The sequence below is a fragment of the Athene noctua genome, chromosome 2 (assembly GCF_965140245.1).
Source record: "Athene noctua chromosome 2, bAthNoc1.hap1.1, whole genome shotgun sequence".
NCBI lineage: Eukaryota > Metazoa > Chordata > Aves > Strigiformes > Strigidae > Athene > Athene noctua.
The window spans coordinates 164,896,917-164,918,919 of NC_134038.1; the positions used below are offsets into that span (position 1 = coordinate 164,896,917).

Genomic DNA, 22,003 nt, shown 5'->3' on the forward strand with positions numbered 1-22,003 from the left:
TTAGCCAAGAATAAACATTTAGACTGTTGAATTTTACAAGTTTATCAAACACACGCTCTCCTATAAGTGTTTTCTAAAACATATCACCCTACCATTAACTCTACAGACAAGCTTAAAATACAAGATGCACAGACTATAACATGAAAACAGACAGCTGATGTATTTATATTTATAAAGCACATCTCCATAAAATCAGTGATACCCTCTAACAGACTAGAAATACTCAGGTATCACCTCATTTATATTAGAAATATTCCTTTAGAACATACTGACTTGTGGAAACAAGACTCTACAACCGTGGAGTTGTAAAGTAGGTATGTTTGTTCAGCGCTGGGCGCATGGGGGATCGCTCCACCACAAACGTGCGCATCCTTTGCAGCTCTCGTCCTGCTTATATATTACAAAATAAATGCATATTCATAGAATGCTTATACATATATATAGTATATCCCCGCCTCCCCTTGCTTCTCATGGTAATCAGGTCTCCTCCTCTTGCGTCTGCGCGTTGAGCTCCTTTGGTGGTCGCAAATTCCCGGGCGAGGGTCATATAGATGAAGTATCTCCTCTTCCTCGCTGATGAACTTTTTACCCTGTCCTTCTGCACAGCCTCAGTTGTTCCCTGGCCCCTGGCTAAACCGCCAGGCCAGTTTGTGCTAGAATTTGAGGTGATCTATTGCTGACATGTACCACTTCAAGGACGAGAGGAAGCTTCTGTTTGAGCCAGAAGATAATATCGTAGCAACACTATCAGCACCTGGTGTGTCTTCACACATAGCACCCTCATCTTGGCGCAAGCTCCTCAGTCTTGCGCCATCTAACTAAAATTGTTTAAATTCCCTATCTCAAATAGATTTCAGAACTTGGTGAGAGCAAGGTAAGGATTTCTTTTTATATGTTCTTATCAAAACTGTGAAGCCTTTTTATTTCTCTCAAAGGCAGTACTACTAGGATTGATACTGAAGTTCAACTTTTAACTTTTCTTCTTAAGTTTTGAGTAGGGCTGTAGTAACTGCCATGGAAATAGGGTATAAAAGATAGTTCAATTCAAGACCTTGAAACCTTCGGGGCACTGGATAGATGTGTGAGGTGGCTCTATCCACTGACTTGTAGCAGTTAACAAAGCTGAAACAGCGTATTGTGGGGTGAGACGGATGGTCAGTGGCACTAATCTTGACCAAACAGCCTGCAGCACCCAGTTTAGTTTGAAGTGATTACCCTAGATTTGCCCTTTGTATAGCTCTTTGATTGTGTTAATTTATGTGTGTCTGCTGTGGGGAAGACTAGGACTGCTACATTATTCTTTTTTTTTTTTTTTTTTTTGAGTTGCAAGCACTCATTTAAAAAAAACAGTAGCAGTCTATTACACTAACAATTCATCAGGGAGTGAGAATACATTGTTTACGGAGGCTGTTGTAGTCTTTCTAAAAAACTTGTATGCTGCCTGAACTTGCACGTAGATCAAGGTGTATCTTATCTTCTAAAGTAAACTCTTTCTCTTCTACCCACAGAGTCTCCCCCATTCAGTGGTAGCAAAAGTTAGTGGAAAAATATTTACATTTGGATCTTACTGGCTCGGAGTACACACTAAAGGTGGAACTTTCATTGTCTGGTGATAGTTCTAATGTTTGAAAGTGACCTCCAGCAATAACAGAAGAAATGGAATCTCCTTGCAGGTGCTGACAAAGATGCTGTTTCTGTTGCTCCTAGGCATGTAGAAAGATCAAATTCTTTTCAGTCATTCTTTGAAAAACTAAAACATCAGGAGGAAATAAAAAATCTTAAGAGTGACTAAGCTCTCTCATTGATAATTGTGCAACTTTTACAAAAAGAATATTCATGTTAAAGACTCATATTGGTAGTGGATGTCTTACAAGCCAAAATTTAGAAGATGTTGTTTCTGAGCACCTTCTAAAATACTGTTTCCTGCAGCGTGAGAAGTCAAGGTTCCTTTCCTCGGTGACTGTACATCACATAAGGATCTTTGTCGTACACTTCTTCCCTGCCCCTGGTTTGAGAATGAGTCAACTGTACCAGAAAGCAAGGTTGTCCCTAGGAGCCTTGCTTTAATCTTAGGTCTAGTAACGGGCAGGAAGAGGAAGGGGCAGCCTGAAAACTAAAGAAGTTGAAGGTGATGTGGAAAGGCTTCTGTCAGTCCCTTTGCCATCGTATCCCTCTGGATGTACTTTAGAACCTCTAATTCCTTCTCCCCTGGTCATGTTCCTCTGGCCACTCAGCCCGAGACGTTGCGGAAGGGCCGCACGCTGTCAGCTTAACATCAAGTGTGTAGGGGCTGTGCTGTGAACATACAAACTGCTTTGTAAAATCACCCTCAGGTGCATCTGTTGCACACCTTGTGTGTGAAACTGAGCTCCTGAGAAGTGTTTCTCTTAGCCTGGTCTTTCTCGTGCAGGCAGTTTGAAAGACTTCATGTGCACAGCAAATGAGCCTTTGCTGAAATGACTTGTTACCCGAGAACAGACTCTCAGCGGGCTGCGGCACAGTTCTGACAAGGGGTCTGCAGCATTGAAAACTGTCCCATAAGGTACCTGACAGCACCTCAGGCACAGTAGAAAATCAAAATAAGGAAGGCTAGGGCATGCTGTCAAATGTGGACAGAACTTTTTAGATTTCTCTGGATGTTAACCAGTAGTAAGAGAGCTACAGAAATCTCTTTTCTTCCTCACTGCCAAGGGAAGTACCTTACCAGTGCTGGCACTGGTGGCTCGTTGTGCACTGCTGGTTCAGCACAGGATCAGCCTCTGAATCTCTTGGCTAAGTAACTTTTTAAAGCCAGTATTAGACTGGCCATACTGCTTGCAGTTTACTAACATCCTTTTTTTGTTCAGAAGCAGCTCAGTGTTGATACTAAGTAGTTTAGCAGTATAAATTCTGTAGTTTATCACAGTTTAGGAAGAACATGAAAGTAGCAAAAAATGTTTTCTTACACAGTTATTTGTTCCTTTACAGCCAGTTGAAGATGCATATGTACCAGTTGTCAAGTTTGATGGTGTTAAGTGTTTTACTTTTTTTCTTTAAGTGCGAAATATTTTTTTTCTTCCTTTGGAATAGGATAACTTCTCCAGACAGCTGTGACCGTGCTATTTCACGAGGATATTTGTACCTTAGAGTGTATTTAGGAAACTGTAATTGAACGGCCTGACCGCAGCCTCTCCCAGGAGAAGGCGCTGCAGTAAAATGGGAGCTTATAGGAAAATAAGCCCCCAGGAAGCCTGGCAGGCGTGGGAACATCCGGGACACCCCTTTCTAAACCTGCGATGTAGAGCAGGGTAGCTTGCTTGAACAGCACTTAGAGTCTCACAAGGACTGTGCAGAGTGGGAGCAAAGGCAGTGTCCTTGCTAACTCCTCCCAGCTCTGACAAGCTGGATTTCTACAGAGGGATGAGTGTGGTGTAGTTCACTGTGTGAATCATGTCAGCAGACTAAATGCTTTGCTGCAAATCAAAAATGAAGTGGCCGTGAGACAAGCAATCTGGAAACTAAAAAGTAAAATACTCATTTGACTCCTGCCTGGGTTTGTCAGCTGCAGGAATCCTTGTTTCTTGAACACATCTTGTACAGTGAATGGAGACCTGCGTGTTGTAGTACCTAAGCAAGGTACTGCTTGGTATCACTCGCATGAAGACACTTATTCTGTGACCTTCTTCTGGCCTTTGTCTGGTGCAGACATTCACAGAATAACTTTCTTGCCCCAAGAAGCAGATGCTTCAGGATCAAAAGGTCTTGCTGCATAGAGAAAATGCTCACTCCTTTGCTGAAGTACAGATGAGGTGATTGAACTTACATCTTAATTCTATGATTAATTTTAAGTTCCCTTTTAATGGAAATTCTAAGTTTAGAGTAATCTTCAGTTTAAAAAAACCCTTCTTTTACCTAGCTTAAAAAGAAAGGGGGGATACAATGAAGGTTTTTGTAAATAAAATATGGGACTTCTAGCAATTTTCTCGAGGGGTTTTTTTTTGCCAAATAAATCTCTTGGGAGATGTATCTATAGTCACATAGTTCTAAATACAAATGTTAACCACTCTTTTTTAGACTTGACTAACTGTTCCCCACTAGTGTGCTGTTCACAAACAGTGCAGCATTCTAACTCACGGTTGACACTTTTTTTCCTCTTAAGATTGATCTGGTGCTTGCAAGACCGTCTGTGCAAACTGTTTCTGATAATCTTGATCTCGGAGATGACTGGCATCTGAGAAGCCTGACTATGAGATGTGTACGGAGCTTAAATGGTGAACGTATTTACACGTCTTTAAAAAGAAAGTGTTACTGAAATTGGTCTAGAATGCACATTCCACAACTCAAGTTTCTGTACAAGGTGCATAAACTGATCTCCTGTGTACTTGAGATCTGAGGAGGTGGTGAGTAGTCTTACATTTAGATGTTTCAAGGAGTTGTCTGTTGAGATAGACCTGTATTTCATGTTTCCTTGATCAGCGTGTGTGCATTGTTCCAGCTTGCCACAGAAAGTGCTTCAGATGAATAGGTAGAGCACTTGATAGAGAAGAATGTGTGATACTTCATAAAAACCCCCAAAAAGATATTTAAACTACCTCAAGCCTAACTCGTTCACTGTTTAACAGTGACTGGTTTAATTGTTCCTGGCTGTTGAAAGAAACCTGGCTTTCAGAATCCTCTAGAAAGGCCTTATTAAAAATGGTTGGTGATAGTCTATAAATAATGACAAAGCTGTCTAGGGCACCAGTTACCTGAAGGGATACTGAATGTTAGGTGTAATCTGTAATTTTTAACATACTACAAAGTGAGTGATCCAAACTTGATTTCATAGATTTGAATGATAAATTGTAAGCTATTGATCCAGCATAGCATCAAACAGATCTGTACCCGTTACTAGGAACTTCTGTACTTAACTTTTTTCTTAGAGTTGCCAATGAAATGCTACATCTAGTGCCAAGTGAAGAGAACTTCTGGCTCATGCTCCGTGCAATTAAACGGTGGGCAAAACGTGAGTAAGGTGATTGCTCATAATCTTTAAGCTTCTCATAGGCACCTCACACTGAAAAAGTAAGACCGTTTGAAGTACTTCAGCTTTGGATAGCCATTTCAGTGACAGTTTTCAAACAAAAACCTGGTTTTTAGTTTAGATTCAAGGTCTGTCCATGGGGTAGAGTGGGTGTGGTTTTTAATGGGGGTAGAATGGGGAGAAGAGGGGAGTGCCTACAACACAAGGTGCTTTATTGCTTATCAGAAACCTGATGTCAGGTGATACAAAAGCCAAGTTAAGTATAAAAGCTTGATCCATAAGGAATAAGAAAGTACTGTTTGCGCATGTGGCTAGAGCAAGTACTAGAAGCATGGTGGAATTTTTTTCTTAAGGGAAGTTGGAGTGAAGCAGTAGCTGTAGCAGTGTAGGCAAATTTCAGAGTAGCAGTATTTTGGGAAGTGGTGAGGTAATGATTCTTTTTCTCATCATTGTTAAGGACCAACAGTTTTGGCTTCATTGCACTGCAATAACAACTGACTTTGAGGCTGAAGTGTACTGAGTATTCTATAGATTGTGAAGTTGGTGCTGCGGATTTGAAGGAATATCCTTGGGTATGGAAAGACTGCAGGCTAACTGCAGTGTATCCGCTCTAGGACATGGCATTTACTCCAACCTGCTAGGATTTCTTGGTGGGGTTTCCTGGACAATGCTGGTAGCAAGAACATGTCTGCTTTATCCAAATGCTTTGGCTTCTGCTCTTGTGAACAAGTTCTTGGCTTGGTTTTGGTGGTTTTTGTTGTGGGGTTTGTTTTTTTTTTCCCTCAAAATGTTAAGAGCTATTGTTTATTTTAATTTTCAGAAAGAAGTAACAGTTCTAGTTCTTCATATAAGATTTGCATTGACAACATTCAGTCCTACCCTGAATTACATGGCAGAGTTTTAGATGGACAGTTGCTGGCTTTTCTGACATAGGGAATGGCCAAATCCTGTATTGCTGAAACAACCAAAAGACAGCAATCTTAATTTACCACTATAGGACCCTAGGGTGTGTAAACATTGAATTCAGAAGCCTTTAAACTTTTTTCCAATCTAAGTTGATGCTAAGCACCATTGTTTTAACATCCCAGGTGAACCCCTCAGACTGATCCCGTGTCATGTGGATCCTCGCCCCAGGCTCTCCGCAGCAGAACTCTACACACAAGGGATCTGCATCAACACGAGCGGTAATGGTAGAAGAGTTCAAACATGGTAAAGTCCTTCCCATACTTGTTAACTGTTTACAAAGTATAATTCTTGCTATATGAAACCACATTATCTGAACTGGTACCTAAGCACAATTTACAAGTGAAACAATCCTGTCAGTATATCATCTTTTCCCACCAAAATACTTGATCAGCAATGGTTCAGTGTTTCAAAAAACAAAAAAGTGAAGAGGGAATGCATATCTTGAAAGGCAGTGCCTGCAGATTGGAAGAGATCTCCAGGCCCATCAAAAGATTACTGAGCTCCATAGTAAGCCATAAGGGGTTGGCTGGTTGCTTCTCCCTTTATTTCCCTTGGAAGGCTGTTGCAGAACCCAAATCTTCTAAGCATTAAAGAGTTTTCTTCCAGTATGCAGTTAAAGTTACTCAGGGCCAGGCAGTACACATTTTTTTCTGGTGCTCACACCCTTCAAGCTTAGTAACTCTTCTCCCTACGTGGTATTTCCCTCTTCTGCATTTACAGGAGTCACCCCACTCTTCTCCCACTTGCTTTCCTGGCCCGAGCAAATCCCGCACTCCTGATGTCATCAGGCATGACCACCTCCCATGTCCCAGCGATCCCCGCAGCTCTCCTCGCCAGTTCTCCCAGGGACAGTTCATCTTTCTGGGATGTGAAGGACCAGCAGGGCCACCACATCACATGAGCTGCGCTCTTGTCATGGGCATTAACTCCCCTCTACAGTTCTTGAAAACACTGTGCCTGATACATGGCAGCGCAGCTGTCTTATGCCCCCATCACACTGTTGGCTCCCAGATGCTCTCTTGTGCTTCCCTTGAGCTCCCTGTAGGTCTTCTTCCCCCTCCTCAGTTTTGACCAGCCAAAGAACATCCAACTTATGATTCTCAAATTCTTCCCATTCTTCTAAATATCTTCTTGGGGGTCTCAGCCTTCGGCCCTTCAAATCAGTAACTTATCGTAACAGGGGAAGGATAGCACTGTTTTTCCCCAAGTAAGCAAATACTTAAATTGTTTGTTTAAATATAAGAATTAAGAAGAAGGGAAAAAAAAATAACAGCTAATTGGAAAGTGAAAGTTTAATTTCGTGCTGAAACTACTTGAATACTTCTGCTGCAGCTGTAGCAGGGGGCTGACACTTAAACGTCTGATCAGGATAAAAGCAAAAATCTTTCCACTAAGGTTTCAAATTACAAAATAACCTCATCTAAGGGAAGGCAAAATGTATATATGTAAACATTGCTGTATGTTTATAGTGCCTTCTCAGTACAATGTTTCTCTTATGGCACCAAGAACTTACTGGTATAAAAAGTTAAGAATTCGAAGTATTATTTTGAAGCAATTTACAGTTAAATCAACAGTAGTGAGAAAATAGTCAAGAATTTGACTTGCAGAATGGGAGATGGTTTGTGACTTTCTCCACAGCTTTTACTATGAATGAAGTTTACAGCTATCTCCCTATTTGGGAATGCTCTACTTTGTTAGGATTGGTCTGGTTAGGAACTCAGCAGGCTGCCTTGTTCATCATTGCGATTTTTCAATCTGAGGAACAACAGACAGAAGGCCGGCAGGTACCAGTTTCAGCTGACTTTTGCCTGGGTGCAGAATGAAACTTCTTTCTGAAAACAAAAGTTGTGTCTCTATCAGGATATTGGCTATTATAGGAAGTGTCTTTTTTCCACCCTTTGCTTCAGCAAAAAGCTTTTTGGCCCAGAAGTTTTTCTCCTGATGCGGAAATGTGCAAGTACTGTGAATCTTGCACATTTGTATAGGAAAGTTGTTGCCCACTGAGCTCTGTAGCCATGAGGGTAGATGCTGCGCTGGTCACGTTCACCTGCAACGGGTGGTTGTCTTTGCCTTGTGCGCTCACGTATCACAGGTTAGCCGTGTCATGAGCTGGGTGAGCAGGGACACCAGCAGCGGGTCTGCTGGTCAGAAACTATCAGACCCCGGTGGTGACACCTGACTGGCCTCCGCCAGTGGTGATGCCTGGGGCAGGTATCCCCACCCAATGAAAACAGGGCTTCTTGGCTGCTCAGGGACAGCAGCTGCTGATTGCCTTTATTCTCGGGGTTTCGCAGTAGTTGGGGTGCTGGAGTTGTACAGTGCTGGCATAACGGTTTTCCAGGGTTATCACACACTAGTTTTAGGGAGAGCTCATGTTACTGGGTGCTAGGGTGTCCTGGTTCAGGTAGGATAGGGTTAAGTTTCCCCAGCAGAGAGGGGGGAAGGGATCTCCAGCTGGGTTATTCATACCATGCTGACCTCAGGTCCACGGCAGCTCGGGAACTTTTTCCTTTGTGGCTTTGGTCGCAGAAAAGCTATATCCTTGCGGTATTTCTCTGTATATCTTTTGTCTTGTTCACTGTTATTACTGTTTATTGTTGTTATCATTGCTACTGTTGTTGTTCAGATTGCTTACTACACTGTTGTATTAAATTTCTTCTTATTTTAACCCTGGGTTTGTGCCCTACTTGTGTCCGAGGGTGGGGGAGGGACAACGGCCGCGTGGTCTCCGGTCCCAGTAGGTCCTAAACCAACACAGAGGGTTGTGGGGTTGTAGGCTTATAGAGAGCTAGGGTTATGGGGTATTAGGGTTATGGGATGCCAGAGTGTAGGTGGGATAGCATTAAATTGTGTTATTTTTAGGGACAAAATCTAGGCTTTTTGGTCCTGGATACCTCAGTTGTTTGGGGGTCTCTTGCCTTAGTTTATGTTCTGGGTGGTTTTTGGAGAGTCCTATTGTAGATTATTTACTTTTTAGTGTTTGGATAGGGGCCTCTGGTTTGTGCATGGTGTGTCTTCTAGTTGGGTTTTTTTGTTGGTTTTTTTTTTCTCTTCTGGTGGTTTGTTTTGCATTTTTTGTCTTGTAACCACCATTTCTGGTCTAATACACCTGTCCAGTTTGGCCAGTGTGACTTCTGCTGTGGTCCAACTTATTTCTGGTGAGCATTAGACTGTTTTAATTAGGTTTATGCAGAATGACTGCCAGATGATGAATGGTCGCTTCTGGGCTGTGGGAGGACGTCTGGCCCACAGGTAATGACTGTTGGAGAGCTGAGTGTACTTCTGAATTTGTGCAGACTTCCAAATAGATGGTCATTTCTCCTGCCTTGGGGAAGAGCCATGGGAAGACACCAGCCACACAGGAGGACAAGGGTCCTGTGTTGTGTTGTGGGACTTGAGACATGGCTGAAAAAATGGTAGAGGTTTGTTTGTGTCTTCTGTATGCTTTGGTTTTGAATGTCTGCTTGTGGCGGTGACTTCAGACTGTCCTTAGCTCCTGTCTCAAAGCACAACCGTGTGCTTAGGGCGAGGCTCATCACCCATGATAGTGGATGTGAATCCATATTTCAAATAGACTTTTTGATCATTTTGAATTGGGGGGCAAACTTCTGCCCAGATCTGTTAAGTCATCCTTGGTTTTGCCACTTCATGTAACTGGTGAGGAGCTCATAGGAAGAGCAGGAGAAGAGTCAGTGCTGCCGTTTCCACGTTGGTCACTTGTGCTGCAGTTATCAGGGTTATCTTCCATCCGCGGTTTCTTCGCAAGAATCTCTTTAAGTCATTTGTCTGTTTTGTGAAGGGTAGTGGACTTAATGGGAGACTTTTTGTTCCTCACTAGTGTCTCAGGGATTTACCTGTTGATTTTTGTTTGATTTTTTACTTGTTCTACTTAATTTAACAAGCTTTTCGTAGCTCTTTAAGGATGGAAGCCAAAAGAAAGTCTTTAGGATTTCTACCCAGGAGCGTCCAGAAAGGCCTGTCCCGGTACACTGCTGTCAGCCTTCAGTCTAGTTCTGGTGGTGGTGAAAGTTTAACAGTGCTGTAAGTCAAACGCATCGTAAATAGACAGGCTTTGCCCTTGTTCCTGCTATGCCTGGGGGATGATTCTCAGCAGGTTGTAAACAGTGTGTTCTGCTGTGCTTTACCCGTTTAAAACAGTGTATCACCAGAAAATAGTGCCTACACAGAGCAGGAACCACCAGCTGACCCTTGGGGAGCTTCAAAGCGATGGGTAAATGTAAATGGGCTAAAAAAATAGTCCTGTGGTAGCAGGTGTCACCTGCCACCTGGCTGAGGGTGCACTCGATGCCACTATCCATTCCATCGATATGAAACTGCATTGGTCCCAGTGTGGACCCTGGAGAGACACCACTCCTTGCTGACTTCCACTTGGGCATTGTTCTGCTCATTAAGGATACCAATTCAACTCAGACACCAGAGTGAAAAGAGCAGGCGTATTTTACTAGTGATAACAGTGTAATACAGAAAACATGCAGTAAGAAAAAGCAGAATAGTGCACTTAAAGCAGCAAAGAGGAAAAAACAGGGTAATGCATTAAATCATTACTACACAAGAGAGAGAATGGAGATTAAGAAAGAAACATCACCACTTGCATACTTTACCATCACCCAGCCCCGCAGTGGCTGGGCAGCCCCGATTACAGCGAGGGTTTGCAGAGCCTGTCCCGGCAAGGGGGAAATCCTACGCGGTGCCTCCACCTGTAGGTGAGGCTTCCCACGTGGCTGCAACCGGGCCCAGCCTTATATACCAGAGATCGACACGCCAGAACAGCTGGCACCTTTGTTTTGAGCAGAAAATTTCTGGTTTCATCCTCGTGTTGGATTCCACCCAAAGTCTGGCCAGGGCTCAGGGGGGCAAACCAAGGGAGTTTTTAACAAGGCCAAATACCTGGGTTCTCAGCCTTCAAGGAGGCTGAGAAAGGAAAATAGGAAATATTCTCCCCTCACTGCTGACTATATTTTATCTAAGCTACGTCTCTCACTAGCGAGTTAGTCACACTAAGTTAGCAGCTTCGGCTTGGGGCCTGTTGTTCAGGCTTCAGTACTTCAATGCTTTAGCACTTTTTACATCACCATAAGTGGGTTGTTATAAATTAGTACAACACCTACTAGCACAATGGTTTTCAGTTATAAAATATAAAGGATTAATCTATAGGTCAACTCTGGCTTGGGCTAGTTATCCAAGCCTTAGCACATCACACTGAGACATTTGGGGTGGCACTGTGACATGGAATGGCACTGTGAAATTGGCATGGCACTGTGACATGGGGGCGCCCCGGTGACATAGGTGCCATTGTGACATGGGGGCGGCACTGTGACATAGGGTGGCGCTGTGACACGGGGGTGGCTGTGACATGGGGGTGGCACTGTGACATGGATGTGGCACTGTGACATGGGGATGGCACTGTGACATGGGGAGGCACTGTGACATGGGGACAGCACTGTGACATGGGGAGGGACTGTGACATATCAGTGGCATTGTGACATTGGGGTGGCAGTGTGACATGGGGACGCACTGTAACAAGTGGGCCCCACTGTGACATTGTGGTGGCACTGTGACATGAGGACGGTACTGTGACATGGGGTGGCACTGTGCCATGGCAGTGGAGTTGTGTCATTGGGGTGGCACTGTGCCATGGCGTCTACACTGTGACATGGGAACGGCACTGTGACATGGCGACCGAACTGTGACATGTGGGTGGCACTGCGACCTGCTGGCGGCACTGTGACTTGGGGACAGCACTGTGACATAGGGACGGCACAGTGACATGGGGAGGGACTGTGACATATCAGTGGCATTGTGACATTGGAGTGGCAGTGTGAAATGGGGATGCACTGTGACAAGTGGGCCCCACTGTGACATTGTGGTGGCACTGTGACATGGGGACGGCACTGTGACATGGGGGTGGCACAATGACATGTCTGTGGCACTGTGACATGGGGACAGAAGTGTGACATGTGGGCGGCACTGTAACATGAGGGTGGCACTGTGACATGGCAGTGGCATTGTGACATTGGTGTAGCACTGTGACATGGGGGCGGCACTGTGACATGGGGGTGGCATCATGACATTGGGGTGTCACTGTGACATGGCGGCCGCACTGTGACATTGAAACGGCACTGTGACATGGGGGTGGCACTGACATGGGGGCGGCACTGTGACATGGTGATGGCACTGTGACATGGGGGTGGCACTGTGACATGGAGACAGCACTGTGACATGGGGACGACACTGTGACATGGGGGTGGCACTGATATGGGGATGGCACTGTGACATGGGGACATCACTGTGACATGGGGGTCGCACTGTGACATGGGGAGGGACTGTGACATGGCGGTGGCATTGTGAATTGGCATGGCAGTGTGACATATGGGCTGCAATGTGAAATTGCGACAGCGCTATGATATGGGGGTGGCACTGTGACATGGTTGTGACATTGCAACATGGGGATGGCACAGTGACATGAAGGTGGCACTGTGACCCGGCGGTGGCATTATGACATCGTGTGGCACTGTGACATGGGGATGGCACTGTGATATGGGGGTGGCACTGTGACATGGGGATGGCACTATGACATTGAGGTAGCACTGTGATATGGGTAGGGACTGTGACATGGTCGTGGCATTGTGACATGGTTGTGGCATTGTCAAAAGGGGGCGGCACTGTGGCATGGGTGTGGCACTGTGACATGGGGGTGGCACTGTAACATGGGGACAACACTGTGACATAGGGACGGCACAGTGACATGGGGAGGGACTGTGACATATCAGTGGCATTGTGACATTGGAGTGGCAGTGTGTCATGGGGACGCACTGTGACAAGTGGGCCCCACTGTGACTTTGTGGTGGCACTGTGACATAGGGGTGGCACAATGACATTTGTGTGGCATTGTGACATGTGGACACCACTGTGACATGAGGGTGGTACTGTGACATGGGGACAGCAATGTGACATGGGGGTGGCACTGTGACATTGGGACGGCACTGTGTCATGGGGGGGCACAATGACATGTGGGTGGCACTGTGACATGGGGCCAGCACTGTGACATGGGGACAGCACAGTGACATGGTGGTGGCATTGTGTCATGGGTGTGACATAGTGACAGGGGGAATGCATTGTTACATGTGTGCGGCACAGTGACATGGGGACAGAACTGTGACATGTGGGTGGCGGTGTGACATGGGGGTGGTACTGTGACATGGGGGTGGCACTGTGATATGGGGACGGCATTGTGATATGTGGGCGGCACTGTGACATGGGGACTGCGCTGTGACATGGGGGTGGCAGTGTGTCATGAGGGTGGCATTGTGCCATTGGGGTTGCATTGTGACATGGTGGCCGTACTGTGACATGGGGGTGGCACTGTGACATGGGGACAGCACAGTGACATGGGGATGGCCCTGTCAAATGGGGGTGGCACTGTGACATGGGGGTGGTCCTGTGACATGGGGACCACGCTGGGACATGGGGGCGGCACTATGACATGGGGGTGGCACTGTGACACGGGGGCAGCACTGTGATGTTGGGGTGGCATTGTCACATGGTGGGGACACTGTGACATGGGGACGGCATTTTGAAATGGGAGTGGCATTGTGTCATGGGGAGGCACTGTGCCATGGCAGCCGCACTGTGACATTGGAAAGGCACTGTGACATGTGGGCAGCACTGTGACATGGGGACGGCACTGTGACATGGGCGTGGCGTTGTGACATTGTGATGGCACAGTGACATGGGGCTGGCACTGTGACATGAGGGTGGTACTGTGACATGGGGGTGGCACTGTGACATGGCGCTGGCATTGTGACATGTGTGCGGCACTGTGACATGGGGGCTGATCTGTGACATGGGGATGGAATTGTGACATGGTAGCGGCACTGTGACATGGGGATGACAATGTGAAATGAGGGTGGTACTGTGACATGGGGGTGGCACTGTGACATGGAGACAGCACTGTGACACGCGGACGGCACTGTGACATGGAGAAAGCACTGTGACATGGGGACGGCATTGTGATATGGGGAGGCACTGTGACATCGAGACGGCCCTGTGACATTGGGGTGGAACTGACATGGGGACGGCACTGTGACATGGGGTAGCAATGTGAAATGGGGACCGCACTGTGACATGGGGGTGGCATTGTGACATTGGGGTTGCAGTGTGACATGGGAACGGCACTGTGACATGGGCGTGGCACTCACCTGGGGATGGCACTGTGACATGGGGGTGGCACTGTGACGTGGGGACAGCACAGTGACATGGGGAAGGACTGTGACATGTCATTGGCATTGTGACATTGGGGTGGCAGTGTGACGTGGGGATGGCACAGTGACATGGGGTTGGCACTGTGACATGAGGGTGGCACTGTGACATGGGGACGGCACTGTGAAATGGGGGTGGCATCATGACATTGGGGTGGCACTGTGACATGGCGGCCGCACTGTGACATTGGAATGGCACTGTGAAATGGGGGTGGCACTGACATGGAGACAGCACTGTGACATGGGGACGGCACTGTGACATGGCGGCCGAACTGTGAGACGTGGATGGCACTGTGACATGGAGACAGCACTGTGACACGCGGACGGCACTGTGACATGGGGGTGGCACTGTGACATGTGGGCGGCACTGTGACATGCTGGCGGCACTGTAACATGGGGACAGCACTGTGACATAGGGACGGCACAGTGACATGGGGAGGGACTGTGACATATCAGTGGCATTGTGACATTGGGGTGGCAGTGTGACGTGGGGACGCACTGTAACAAGTGGGCCCCACTGTGACATTGTGGTGGCACGGTGACGGTACTGTGACATGGGGGTGGCACAATGACATGTGGGTGGCACTGTGACATGGGGACAGCACTGTGACATGGCGGTGGTATTGTGACATGGTTGTGGCACTGTGACATAGGTGCGGCTCTGTGGCATGTGTGTGGCACTGTGACATGGGGAGGCACTGTGCCATGGGGGTGGCACTGACATGCGGAAGGCATCGTGACATGGGGCTGGCACTGTGACATGGTGGGGGCACTGTGACATGGGGACAGCACTGTGACATGGGGCTCACTGTGACATGGGGACGGAACTGTGACATGTGGACGGCACTGTGAAATGAGGTGGCACTGTGACATGGGGGGGCGGCACTGTGACATGGCGGCCACACTATGACATGGGACTGGAACTGTGACATGGCGCTGGCATTGTGACATGGACACAGCACTGTGACATGGGTGTGGAACTGTGACATGGGGACTGATCTGTGACATGGGGACGGAATTGTGACATGGTGGCGGCACTGTGACATGGGGACAGTAATGTGACATGGGGACGGCATTGTGATATGTGGGTGGCACTGTGACATGGGGACGAAACTTTGGCATGGGGGTGGCACTGATATCGGGATGGCACTGTGACATGGGGAGGCATTGTGACATGGGGACTGCCCTGTGACATGAGTGTGGAACTGACATGGGGACGGCACTGTGACATGGGGAGGCACTGTGACATGGGGACCGTGCTGTGACATGGGGGCAGCAGTGTCATGAGGGTGGCATTGTGCCATTGGGGTTGCATTGTGACATGGCAGCCGTACTGTGACATGGGAACGGCACTGTGACATGGGTGTGGCACTCACCTGGGGACGGCGCTGTGACATGGGGATGGCCCTGTCAAATGGGGGTGGCACTGTGACATGGGGACGGCACAGTGACATGGGGAAGGACTGTGACATTGTGGTGGCACTGTGACATGAGGACAGCACTGTGACATGGGGGTGGCTCTGTGACATGAGGGTGGTACTGTGACATGTGGGCCGCACTGTTACATGGCGGTGGCATTGTGACATTGGTGTAGCACTGTGACATGTGGTCGACACTGTGACGTGGGGTTGGCACTGTGACAGGAGGGTGGCACTGTGACGGGAGGGTGGCACTGTGACATGGGGACGGCATTGTGAAATGGGAGTGGCATTGTGTCATGGGGAGGCACTGTGCCATGGCAGTGACATTGTGACATTGGGGTGGCACTGTGACATGGCGGCCACACTGTGACATTGGAACGGCACTGTGACATGGGGGTGGCACTGTGACATGGTGATGGCACAGTGACATGGGGAGGCACTGTGCCATGGGGGTGGCATTGTGACATGGGGTGGCACTGATCCATGGCAGTGGAGTTGTGTCATTGGGGTGGCACTGTGACATGGCAGCCGCACTGCGACATGGGGACAGTACTGTGACATGGGGTGGCACTGTGACATTGGGACAGCACTGTGACATGTGGGCGGCACTGTGACATGGGGACTGCACTGTGACATGGGCATGGCGTTGTGACGTTGTGTAGGTATTTCCCTTTTTCCTTAGCCAAGTTGTCCATCCTTCGTTCGAGGTTCGCAAGAAGGGGGAACAACGTGGCTCTAGATTAGAAATGTTAACTTGCATCTGTAATTCTCCCTTTTTTAGAGACCATTTTGGATTGATCAGCACTTGCTGTTGGTCTACGTGTCTGATCACGTACGGGCCGATCCTCTTTAGTATAATTTTGATCCTCTTTAGTATAATTTTGATCCTCTTTAGTATAATTAGGTTTACCTTCTGGGATGACTTGCCCATCAGGAACTAAAGCTCCCTCCATTTTTACCTCTCTTTTGGCTGCTTGTTTTGGCTCTCTGTCTGCCAGTTCATTTCCTTTTTCCAAATCTGAGTTCACCTTTTGGTGGGCCTTAATATGCATGATCGCCACTTTTCTTGGAAGTTGTACAGTTTCTAGCAGTTCCAGAATTTCCTTCCCATGTTTGATGTGTTTCACTTGTGAGTTCAACAGTCATCTTTCCTTCCAGATTGCTCCATGAGCATGGACTACCCCAAAGGCATACTTTGAGTCCGTATAAATATTCACTGTCTTGCCTTGGGTTTATCCTAAAGCACGGGTCAGTGCGATTATCTCTGCCTTTTGTGCAGAGGTATTCGCAGACAGTGGTCCTGATTCCAGTATTTCTTGAGTGGTAGTAACAGCATACCCAGCATACCTCTTGCCGCTCAGGACATAGCTGCTCCCATCTGTAAACCAGTTCTCAGCATCTTCCAGAGGGGCATCCTTCAGATCTGTGCGGCTTGAGTATGTTGCCTCGATGGTTTCCAGGCAGTCATGTTGCACTGGTTCTCCTGTGTTTCCACTAAGGAAAGAAGCTGGGTTGACAATGTTAGTTACTACAATCTCCACATCATCCTGTTCCACTAATTCCACCTGGTATTTTAAAAATCTTTGGGGAGAGAGCCAGTATCTCCCTTTAATTTCTAATACCACAGACAGCGTGTGAGATACTAGCACTGTCATTTTCTGGCCTAGAGTGAATTTTCGTGCTTCCTGCACGTTTAAGATCACGGCGGCAACCACTCGTAAACATCCGGGCCAACCCTTAGTGGTTGTACCTAGTTGCTTGGAGAAATAGGCGACTGCTCGACGATACGTGCCTAGATCTTGTGCCAGTATTCCTAATGCAATTCCCTGTTTCTCATGTGAGAAAAGAAAGAATGGTTTACTTACGTCTGGGAGTCCCAGGGCCGGAGCTGACATCAGAGCCTTTTTTAACAGGTCGAAGGCTTGTATAGCCTCCTTGTTCCATTGGAGATTTTTCCGTCGAGTGGCGGTTAGTGCATATAAAGGTTTAACAAGCAATCCATAATTATAAATCCATAGTCGGCACCAGCCAGTCATTCCCAGAAACGTTCGCAGTTCTTTCACTATCTGTGGCCTCGGAATCTGGCAGATCGTCTCCTTTTGGGCTTGTTCTAAAGTTCTCTTTCCAGCACTGATTTCATAGCCCAGATAAATCACTTCGCGTTGCATCACTTGGGCCTTTTTCTTGGATACTCGGTAGCCCTGAAGTCCCCAAAAATTTAAAAGGCTGACCGTCCAAACCATACAGGTCTCTTCCGTCTTGGTGGCAATCAGGATGTCGTCTACATATTGCAACAGCCTTCCCTCTTTGGGTTGGGTTGGGGCTTCCCACAATTTGAGGTCTTTTGCTAGCTGGTTACCGAATATAGTGGGGCAGTTCTTAAATCCTTGTGGCAGCACCATCCAGGTTAACTGGGTCTTCCGTCCACTTCTAGGATTTTCCCATTCAAATGCAAATATTTTCTGACTGTCTTCAAGATGAGGGAGGCAAAAGAAAGCATCCTTGAGGTCTAAAACAGTAAACCAGATTAGCTCAGGAGTTAATTTTGTCAATAAAGTGTATGGGTTTGCCACCACCGGGTGGAGATCTTCAGTTATTTTATTTATTGCTCTCAGATCCTGAACTATCCTATATGACCCGTCGGGTTTCCGGACAGGTAATATAGGGGTATTGAAATTAGATTCGCACTCTTTTAATAACCCTATTTGCAAAAAAACATTTCTATAACCAGCTGAATCCCTTCCCAATCCTCCTTTTTTAATGAGTATTGTTTAATTCTTACCGGTTGTTGTCCTTCTTTGAAGTTTACCTCTACAGGCAGAGCGTTCTTCACCCTTCCAGGTGTGTCAGTGGCCCACACCCCGGGATACACTTGATTGACAATTTCCTCGCTAATTTCTCCTTCTGTGGGGACACTGGTTAGAGATAAGCTCATGAGTTGTATGAGTTCTTGGTCATTTACCTCCAGAGTGATCTCTCCATTGTTAAAAGTAATAGTTGCTCCCAATTGTTCTAGTAAATCACTCCCCAGGAGCACTTTTGGGGAGTTAGGCATATACAGAAATTTGTGTATACCTAACTACTTTCCCAACGTATATTTCAAAGGTTTGCAAAAGTACGCCTTTTCACTTTGGCCAGGAGCTCCCACTACCATAACATAATCTTCTGCTAGGGGTATTAATGTTTAAAACTGAATATGTCGCTCCAGTGTCCACCAAAAATTCCACTTCCTTTTGTTCTTTCCCCAGCTTTATTTTAACCAGTGGATCCGCTAGGGTAGATTCCCCAGGTCCTCGTCACTGCTCTTCTAAGTTAGTTAGCATCTGCCGCCTTTGGCAGTTTCCCCCTTTTCCTTTGTTTCTCCACCCCTTCGGACATTCATTTTTCCAATGTCCAAACTCTTTGCATATGGCACATTGGTTTCTTTTGAGCGGGGTTTGTTCCTTTCTCCTTTGTTCCCCTTCTTTTATTACTGCCAAAATTTTCTTGTGCCCTTTCTTGTAGTCCCCTATTCCAAAATACCTTCCATGCTTCGTCTAATAGTGTCTGTAAGTTCCTTCCCCCTGGAAGAGGTAACTTCTGAAGTTTCCTCCTAATATCTCCTGTGGCTTGCCCTAGAAACAGAGAGACTAAATGTTGTATCCCTGCCTCTGAGCTCGGGTCTAGAGGAGTATTGCGGCGCATTGTATCCCTCAGCCGATCCAGGAACTCTGATGGGGACTCGGATGGACCTTGTTTGATTTCATAAAGTGCTGACCAATTTATGGTCTTAGGAACAGCCCTTTCCATTCCTTTCATAATTGACTCACGATATGTCTGTAATCTTTCCACGTGTTCAGACCGGTTAGGGTCCCATTTTGTATTGTCATGTAGGGGAAGAAACTCTTTATAATCTCCCCCAGCAGCCTTATAATGGTCCTCTGCCAAATTTTGTGCTGTTTTTAAAACCAGCTGTTTTTCAGTCTCAGTTAAATGATCTAGTAATAGCTGCATATCCTCCCAGTCCGGGTTATGTTGCCTTATAATAAAGCGGAAATGCCTAGTTACACTTTCCTGGTCATTCCGGTAGTTTTTGGCTTTCCTTTCCCATGTTTCTAAGTCAGAAGTGGAGAACGGCACTTTTACCAGCATCGTACCACCCTGGGGTCCCACCGCCTCCCTGAGAGGTGCTTGAAGGACCTTTGAGGGAGCTTGGCCCTGTGTTCGGGAAGATACTGGGCTATCAGGAGGAATAGGTTGTTATTCCGAGTCCTCGTCCTGTTCCTGGACCCGAGGAGGGGAAGGTCTAAATAGGTCCTCCGAACTTAGTTCATTAGCCCTCCGAGTCTTATCTGTTCTTGTGCACCTTTGTCCAGTGCTGCATGATGAACAGCACTTTTTTAGCCTTCCTTTCATGTCTCCCTTATAATCCTTTTCCAGGGCAAGCACAAAGGGTCTTATGGAGGGACTAATCCACAGTCCCTTTGCCATTCCGGGTGATTTCAGAGGGTAAAGAACATGTCTGCATAAGACACCTCATCTCACTTCCCTTCCCTCCGTAAAAATAACATTAATTGTAATAGTATATGATAGTTTAAAGTTCCATTTAGTGGCCATTTAGTCTCCTCTCCTAGTTTGTAAAGTGGCCACCCCTGGTTACAATATTTGATCAAGATTTTCTTGCTTTCCGTGCTTCCCCTCCCCGCTATGTCTTTCCAGTGCGTGAGTATGCAATCCAATGGGCTTTTCTTTACGATACTTCCCTGCTTATTCCCCATTATTGTTCCAAACACTCTGCACACCTCTATCTCCTTGTATCGGCTGCACAATACCACTTACATCAACAATCTACTCACTCTGCTAATACCCAAGCTTGATGAAAATTAACAAAGGTAGGAGCATAGGAGCACAGAGAAAGCAGGGATTCTTCCACGAACCCGGAGAGTATACTCTGCTGGTTGCTCCCAGTCTGGTGCTACCAGCTACCCAGAAGGAGCTGTATACAATCCTTCTAGCAGGTATAAATAATTTCCCCCTGCCGACCATTCATTCCTTTTACACAAGTAATCACTAGATTCTAACCCAAACCGACAGAGAAGGAATTTCCTTTCCCATCTCCAGTTCATACAATGTTTTCACAAGACATACAAAGACAGTGCATTATTTAAACAGACATAAACTTCTCATTTGTCTTGCAGCGACTGCATCTCACAGGCACACAGCAGCGGCGGCATCTCACTCATGCCCTGCCCCTGCAGGCATGCAGGCACACAGACACTTAAAGGGCCCACCACACTTTCCACTCATACCACAAAATATACCGAGTTTAAACGATCACCAAGTCCGTTTGTAACATATATCATAAACCGTTAACAATTAGCAGTCAGTTCAAAGCCAGTATATCCACAATTAGTGCACTATGCAATGACCTGAAGCAAGATCCTGCAGGTGACGGTAATTACCAGTACCCTGCCCAAAATGCAAACTGCCTCTTATATACCAGCCATCAGTAGTTTGCCCCAAAAGATCTTACTCCTTGCCCGCGGATTCCCAAAACCAAATGGATATACCCCCTCCTCGGGACTGAGCCGTGCGCCAGACGTCTCTGCGCGTCTTACCAGCAGCCCGTTACCCTTAAAAACATACCTCTGTCCGCCAATCAGATGGTCATTGTCTGTTCCCGCAGTGGACAGCTGGGAGCGGAGTTCCTCCGAGAAGAGCTCGGCGTGCACCTAAGAAGTCCACCCATCAGCGGTTCCGGCAGCCAAGCAGAGATGGTCCCATCTGGGTCCCCAAGATGACTTGCGGAAAAAATCACTCTATAACTGTGGAGTTACAAAGTGGGTATGTTTATTCAGCGCTGGGCGCATGGGGGATCGCTCCACCACAAGCATGCGCGCCGTTTGCAGCTCCCGTCCGGCTTATATGTTACAGAATAGTGCATATTCATAGAACGCCTGTACATATACAGAGTCTACCCCCGCCTCCCCTCGCTCCTCATGGTAATCAGGTCTCCTCCCCTTGCGCCTGCGCGATGAGCTCTTCAAGATCCAGGCAGGGGTTGCAGATTCCTGGGCAGGGGTCGTAAAGATGAAGTACCTCTTCTTCCTCGCTGATGAACTTTTCACCCTGTCGCTCTACGCAGCCTCAGTTGTTCTCTGGCTTCTGACCAGACTGCCAGGCCAGATTGTGCTGGTGTTTGGGATAGTCTGTTGCTGATACCCACAACTTCAAGGACCAGAGGAGGCTTCTCTTTGAGCTAGGAGATAGTAGCCTAGCAACGTTATCAGCACCTGGTATGTCTTTGCGACCAGCCACATACGCCTCCTTTTGTTTTTGCACAAGTTCTGCATCAA

General features: G+C 47.0%; 1 pseudogene; it reads left to right on the plus strand.

Annotated features, from left to right (window-relative positions):
- The first annotated feature begins 681 nt into the window (after positions 1 to 681).
- On the plus strand, positions 682 to 21,448 carry LOC141956720 (poly(A) polymerase gamma-like; annotated as a pseudogene).
- The last annotated feature ends 555 nt before the right edge of the window (positions 21,449 to 22,003 follow it).